This window comes from Theropithecus gelada, chromosome 3 (genome assembly GCF_003255815.1).
Source record: "Theropithecus gelada isolate Dixy chromosome 3, Tgel_1.0, whole genome shotgun sequence".
NCBI lineage: Eukaryota > Metazoa > Chordata > Mammalia > Primates > Cercopithecidae > Theropithecus > Theropithecus gelada.
This window is the reverse complement of record NC_037670.1, coordinates 138,471,704-138,478,607: the sequence shown is the minus strand read 5'-3', so window position 1 is coordinate 138,478,607 and position 6,904 is coordinate 138,471,704.

The following is a 6,904-nucleotide window of genomic DNA, read 5'->3' as shown; positions in this document are numbered from 1 at the left end:
AACTAAGTTATATGTACTCTAAACCCTCTATTGTCATTTCAACAGTGTTCACAAAATCTTTGCCAGAAGTAGATTCTATCTCAAGAAACTGCTTTCTTTGCTTATCCTTAGGAAGCAATTCCTCATTTATTAAAGTTTTATCATGAGATTGCAGCAATTCCCTCACATCTTCAGGCTCCAATTCTAATTCTAGTTCTCTTTCTATTTCCACCACATCTGAAGTTATTTCCTCCACTTAACGTCTCGAACCCCTCAAAGTCATCCAAAAGAGTTGGAATGAATTTCTTCCAACTCCTGTTAATGTTGATATATTGACCACATTTCATGAACTATGAATGTTTTTAATGACATCAGAAATATGAATCCTTTCTAGAAGGTTTTCAATTGACTCTGCCCAGATCCATCAGAGGAATCTACTGTCTATAGCAGGTACAGACTTACGAAATATATCTCTTAAATAACAAGACTTCAAAGTGGAAATTACTTCTTAATCGCTGGGCTACAGAATGGATGTGTTAACAGGCATAAAAACAACATTAATCTCCATTGGAGTTCTTGGGTGACCAAATGCATCATTTTTTATCTTCTTTTTAGAGACAGTGTCACTCTGTCACTAAGGCTGGAGTACTAGTACAATAATAGCTCAACTGCAGCCTCCACCTCCCAGGCTCAAGTGATCCTCCTGCCTCAGCTTCCCAAGTAGCTGGGGCTACAGGTGCATCCCACCACGCCCAGCTAATTTTTTTAATTTTTTGCAGAGATGAGGTCTCCTATGTTGTCCAGGCTGGTTTTGAACTCCTGGCCTCAAGTGTTCCTCCTGTCCTGGCCTCTTAAAATGCTGGGATACAGGTGTAAGCCACCATACCTGGCCTAGGTACATTATTAATGAGCAGTAATATTTTGAAAGAAACTTTTTTCCTGAGCAGGAGGCCTCAACAATGGGCTTAAAATATTCAGTAAACCATGTTGTCACCCAGGCTTTGCTGCTTCATTTCTAGAGCAAAGATAGAGTAGATTTAGCATTTAATTATTAAGGCCCTAGGATTTTCAAAATGGTAAATGAGCACTGGCTTCAACCTAAAGTCATCAGCTGTATTAGCCTCTAACCAAAGAGTCAGCCTGTCCTTTGAAGATTTGAAGCCAAGCATTGACTTCACTTCTCTAGCTAGAAAATTCCTAGACGGCAACTTCTTACAATAAAAGGTTGTTCTATCTACATTGAAAATCTGTGTTTAATGTAGCCAACATTATCAATGATTTTAGCTAGATCTTCTGGATAACTTGCTACAGCTTCTATATCAGAATTTGCTGTTTCACCTCAAACTTTTATGTTATGAAGTTGGCTTATTTCCTTTAACCTCATGAACCAACCTCTATTAGCTTCAAACATTTTTCTTGCATCTTCCTCACCTCTCTCAGCCTTTACCAAATTGAAGAGAGTTAGGGCCATGCTCTCTATTAGGCTTTGGCTTAGGGGAATGTTGTGGCTGGCTTGATCTTTTCTCCAGACCACTAAAACTTTATTAATATCAACAATAAGCCTGTTGCATTTTCTTATCACTCATATGTTCACTAAATTAGCACTTTTAATTTTCTTCAAGAACTTCTCCTTTGCATTCAGAACTTTGGGCTGTTTGGCATAAGAGGCCTAACTTTCAGCCTCTGTTGGCTTTCCACATGCCTTCCTCACAAAACCGAATCATTTCTAACTTTTGATTTAAAGTGAGTGATATGTGACCCTTCCTTTCACTTGAACACTTAGAGGCCATTGCATGTTTATTACTAGGCCTAATTTCAACATTGTTGTTTTTTAGGGAAGAGGGAAGGAAGCCTGAGGAGAAGGAGAGATACAGGGGAAGGACCAGTTGGTGGAGCAATCAGAACACATATAACATTTATCAATTAAGTTTGCTGTTTTACACGCATCCAGTTTCTGGGCCCCCGACAATTACAATAGTAACATCAAAGATCACTGATCACAGCTCACCATAATGGATATAATAACATGAAAAGTTTCAAATATTGCAAGAATTACCAAAATGTGATACAGACACAAAAGTGACCACATTCTGTTGGAAAAGCGGCTATATTAGTCCGTTTTCATGCTGCTGGTAAAGACATACCCGAGACAGGGCAGTTTACAGAAGAAATAAGTGAAATGGACTTACAGTTCCACGTGGTTGGGGAGACCTCACAATCATGGCAGAAGGCAAGGAAGAGCAAATCACATCTTACATGGATGGCAGCAGGCAAAGAGAGAGCTTGTGCATGGAAATTATCATTCTTAAAACCATCAGATCTCCTGAGGCTTATTCACTATCATGAGAACAACACGGGAGAGACTTGCCCCATGATTCAATCATCTCCCACTGGGTCCCTCCCACAACACGTAGGAATTATGGGAGCTACAAGATAAGATTTGGCTGAGAACACACAGCCAAACCATATCATTCCACCTCTGGCCCCTCCCAAATCTCATCTGAGTCCTCCAAAGTCTTATTTCAGCATTAACTCAAAAGTCCACAGTTCAATCTCATCTGAGACAAGGCAAGTCCCTTCCCCCTATGAGCCTGCAAAATCAAAAGTAAGCTAGTCACTTCCTAGATACGATGGGGATACAGGCATTGGGAAAATATAGCCATTCCAAATGAAAGAAATTGGCCAAAACAAAGTGGATACAGGGCCCATGCAATTCTGAAATCCAGCAGGGCAGTCAAATTTTAAAGCTCCAAAATGATCTCCTTTAACTCCAAGTCTCACATCCAGGTCATGCTGATGCAAGAGGTGGGTTCCCATGGTCTTGGGCAGCTCTGCCACTGTGGCTTTGCAGGGCATGGCCTCCCTCCCAGCTGCTTTCACCGGCTGGAACTGTCTGTGGCTTTTCCAGGCACATGGTGCAAGCTGTCTGTGGATCTATTATTCTGGGGTCTGGAGGACGGCGGCCCTCTTCTCACAGCTCCACTAGGCAGCACACCAGTAGGGACTCTGTGTGGGGGCTCTGACTCCACATTTCCCTTCTGCACTGCCCTAGCAGTGATTTCCCATTAGGACCCACCCCTGCAGCAAACTCTGCCTTTGCAGGTATTTCCACACATCCTCTGAAATCTAGGCGGAGGTTCCCAAACCCCAGTTCTTGACTTCTGTGTACCTGCAGGCTCAACACTACATGGAAGCTGCCAAAGCTTGAGGCTTGAACCCACGGAAGTCACAGCCCTAGCTCCATATTGGTCCCTTTCAGCCATGGCTGGAGTGGCTGGGATGCAGAGCACCAAGTCCCTAGGCTACACTCAGCATGGGGACCCTGAGCCAGTCCATAAAACAACTTTTTCCTCTTAGGTTTCCTGGCCTAGGGGGAGGGGATGCCATGAAGACCTCTGACATGCCACAGAGATATTTTCCCCATTGTCTTGGAGATTCACATTCAGCTCCTCATTATGTATGCAAATTTCTCCAGTAGGCTTGAATTTCTTCTCAGAAAATGGGATTTTCTTTTCTATGATATTGTCAGGCTGCAAATTTTCCAAACTTTTATGCTCTGCTTCCCTTATGAAACTGAATGCCTTTAACAGCACCCAAGTTACCTCTTGAATGCTTTGCTGCTTAGAAATTTCTTCTGCTACATATCTTAAATCATCTCTCTCAAGTTCAAATTTCCAAAAATCTCTAGGGCACGGACAAAATGCCACCAGTCTCTTTGCTAAAACATAACAAAAGTCACCTTTGCTCCAGTTCCCGACAAGTTCTTCATTTCCATCTGAGACTACCTCAGCCTAGACTTTATCATCCATATCGCTATCAGCATTTTGGGCAAAGCCATTCAACAAGTCTTTAGGAAGTTCAAAACTTTCCCATGTTTTCCTGTCTTCTTCTGAGCCCTCCAAACTGTTCCAACCTCTGCCTGTTACCCAATTCCAAAATAACTTCCACATTTTTGTGTAACTTTTCAGCAGTGCCCCACTCTATTGACACCAATTTACTGTATTAGTCCATTTTCACACTGCTCATAAAGACATAGTCAAGACTGGGTAATTTATACAGGAAAACAGTTTAATAAACTCACGGTTCCACGTGGCTGGAGAGGCCTCACAATCATAGTGGAAGGTGAAGAGAAGCAAGTCATGTCTTACATGGATGGCAGCATGCAAAGAGAAAGCTTGTGCAGGCAAACTCTCATGTTTTTTTTGTTTTCTTTTTTTGTTTTGTTTTGTTTTTTGAGATGGAGTCTTGCTCTTTCACCCAGGCTGCAGTGCAGTGGTGCAATCTCTGCTCACTGCAAGCTCCGCCTCCTGGGTTCATGCCATTCTCCTGCCTCAGCCTCCCGAGTAGCTGGGACTACAGGCGCCTGCCACCAGACCCAGCTAATTTTTTGTATTTTTTAGTAGAGACAGGGTTTCACCATGTTAGCAAGGATGGTCTGAATCTTCTGACCTCCTGATCTGCCTGCCTCAGCCTCCCAAAGTGCTGGGATTACAGGCCTGAGCCACTGTGCCCAGCCCAAACTCATTTTTAAAACCATCAGATCTCCTGAGACTTATTCACCATCACGAGAACAGCACAGGAAAGACCTGGCCCCATGATTCAATTATCTCCCACTGGGTCCCTCCCATAACACATGGGAATTATGGGAGCTGTGAGATGAGATTTGGGTGGTGACACAGAGCCAAAGCATATCAGTGGCACCAATAGACTTGCTCAACTCAGGGTTGCCACAAACCTTCAATTTGTAAAACAACATAGTTTCTGCAAAGCACAACAAAGTGAACCACCACAAAATAGCATATGCCTGTGGTTGGAAACATACAGTATGCAGCCTTTTCATATAGCTTCACTCACTTAGCAGTACGCATTTAAGGTTCTTCCATGTCTTTTTGTGGTTTGGTAGTTCTTTTTATTACTGAACAATATTCCCTTTTCTGGATGTATCACAGTTTGTTTATCCATTAGCCTATCGAAAGACATCTGGGATGCTTAACCAATACCCTAAAGCTGTGTGTTATAAATGTTCTTGTGCAAGTTTTTGTGTGGAGTTACGTTTTCAGCTCATTTGGAGTTCAACTCATTTCATACTTTGGAGTGTCACTGCTGGATCACATAGTAAGACTATGTTTAGCTTTGTAAGAAAGTACCAAACTGTCTTTCTTTTTTTTTTTTTTTTTTTGAGAGGGAGTCTCGCTCTGTGGCCCAGGCTGGAGTGCAGTGGCCGGATCTCAGCTCACTGCAAGCTCTGCCTCCTGGGTTTACGCCATTCTCCTGCCTCAGCCTCCCGAGTAGCTGGGACTACAGGTGCCCGCCACCTCGCCCGGCTAGTTTTTTGTATTTTTTTTTAGTAGAGACGGGGTTTCACCGTGTTAGCCAGGATGGTCTCGATCTCCTGACCTTGTGATCCGCCCGTCTCGGCCTCCCAAAGTGCTGGGATTACAGGCTTGAGCCACCGCGCCCGGCCCAAACTGTCTTTCAAAGTGGCTGTATGACTTTGCATTCCACCAGCGATGAGTGAGAATTCCCATTGCTCCACATCCTTACCATCATTTGGTGTTATCAGTGTTTTGGATTTTTGTCATTCTAGTAAGTCTGTACTGGTACCTCAATGTTTTAATTTGCAATTATCTAATGACATACAATATTGAGCGTCTTTTCATATGCCTACTCGCCATATGTAAATCTTCTTTAGTTAGGTGTATGTTTAGAGCTATTGCCCAATTTTTAATTGAGTTATATGTTTTCTTATTTTATTTATTTATTTATTTTTGAGATGGAATCTCACTCTGTCACCCAGGCAGTAGTGCAGTGGTGCAATCTTGGTTCACTACAACCTCCGCCTCCCGGGTTCAAGCAATTCTCCTGCCTCAGTCTCCTGAGTAGGTGGGACTACAGGTGCATGCCACCATGCCTGGCTAATTTTTTGTATTTTCAGTAGAGATGAGGATTCACAGTGTTAGCCAGGATGGTCTTGATCTCCTGACCTAGCGATCTGCCCAGCTTGGAACTCCCAAAGTGCTGGGATTACAGGCATGAGCCACTGCACCTGGTCATATGTTTTCTTATTATTTGTAAGAGCTCTTCGTAGTATATTTTAGATACAAATCATTTATCAGATACCTGTTTCACAAATATTTTCTCCCAGTGTGTGGCTTATCTTTTCATTCTCTTAACAGTAGCTTTCCTCAAAACAGAAATTTTTAACTTTGATGAAATCTAACTTATTAATTTTTTTCACGGATCATATTTTTGATCTATCTAAAAAGTCATCAGCAAACCCAAGGTTACTTACATTTTCCTCTATGTTATCTTCTAGAAGTCATAGTTTTTTGTTTTATATTTAGCTTTGTGATCCATTTTGAGTTCACTTTCATGAAAGGTATAAGGTCTCTCTAGATTAACTTTTTTAACACATAAATGTCCAGTCGTTTAAGCACTATTTGTTGAAAAGACTGTCCTTTCTTCCTTGAATTGCCTTTGCTCCTTTGTTAAAGATGAATTGACTATATTTCTGTGGGTCCATTTCTGAGTTTTCTACTCTGTTTCAATCATCTATCTATGTTCTTTCAACAATACCCTATTGTCTTCATTACTTAGCTTTATACTAAGTCTTAAAGTTGGGGACTGTCAGTCCTCTGATTTTCTTTTCCTTCCTCAATATTATTTGGCTAACATGGGACTCTTCCTTTCCGAATAAACTCATGAATTAGTTTGTTAATATCCACAAAATAACTTGCTGGGATTTTGACTGGGATTGTGTTGAATATACATATCAACTTAGGAAGAAGTGACATCTACATACTGAATCCATCTATCCATGAACAGGGACTATCTCTCCATTTATTTAGATCTTCTTTGATTTTCTTTCATCAGAGTTTTATTGTTTCCCTAATATTTATCTTATACATATTTTATTAGATTTATA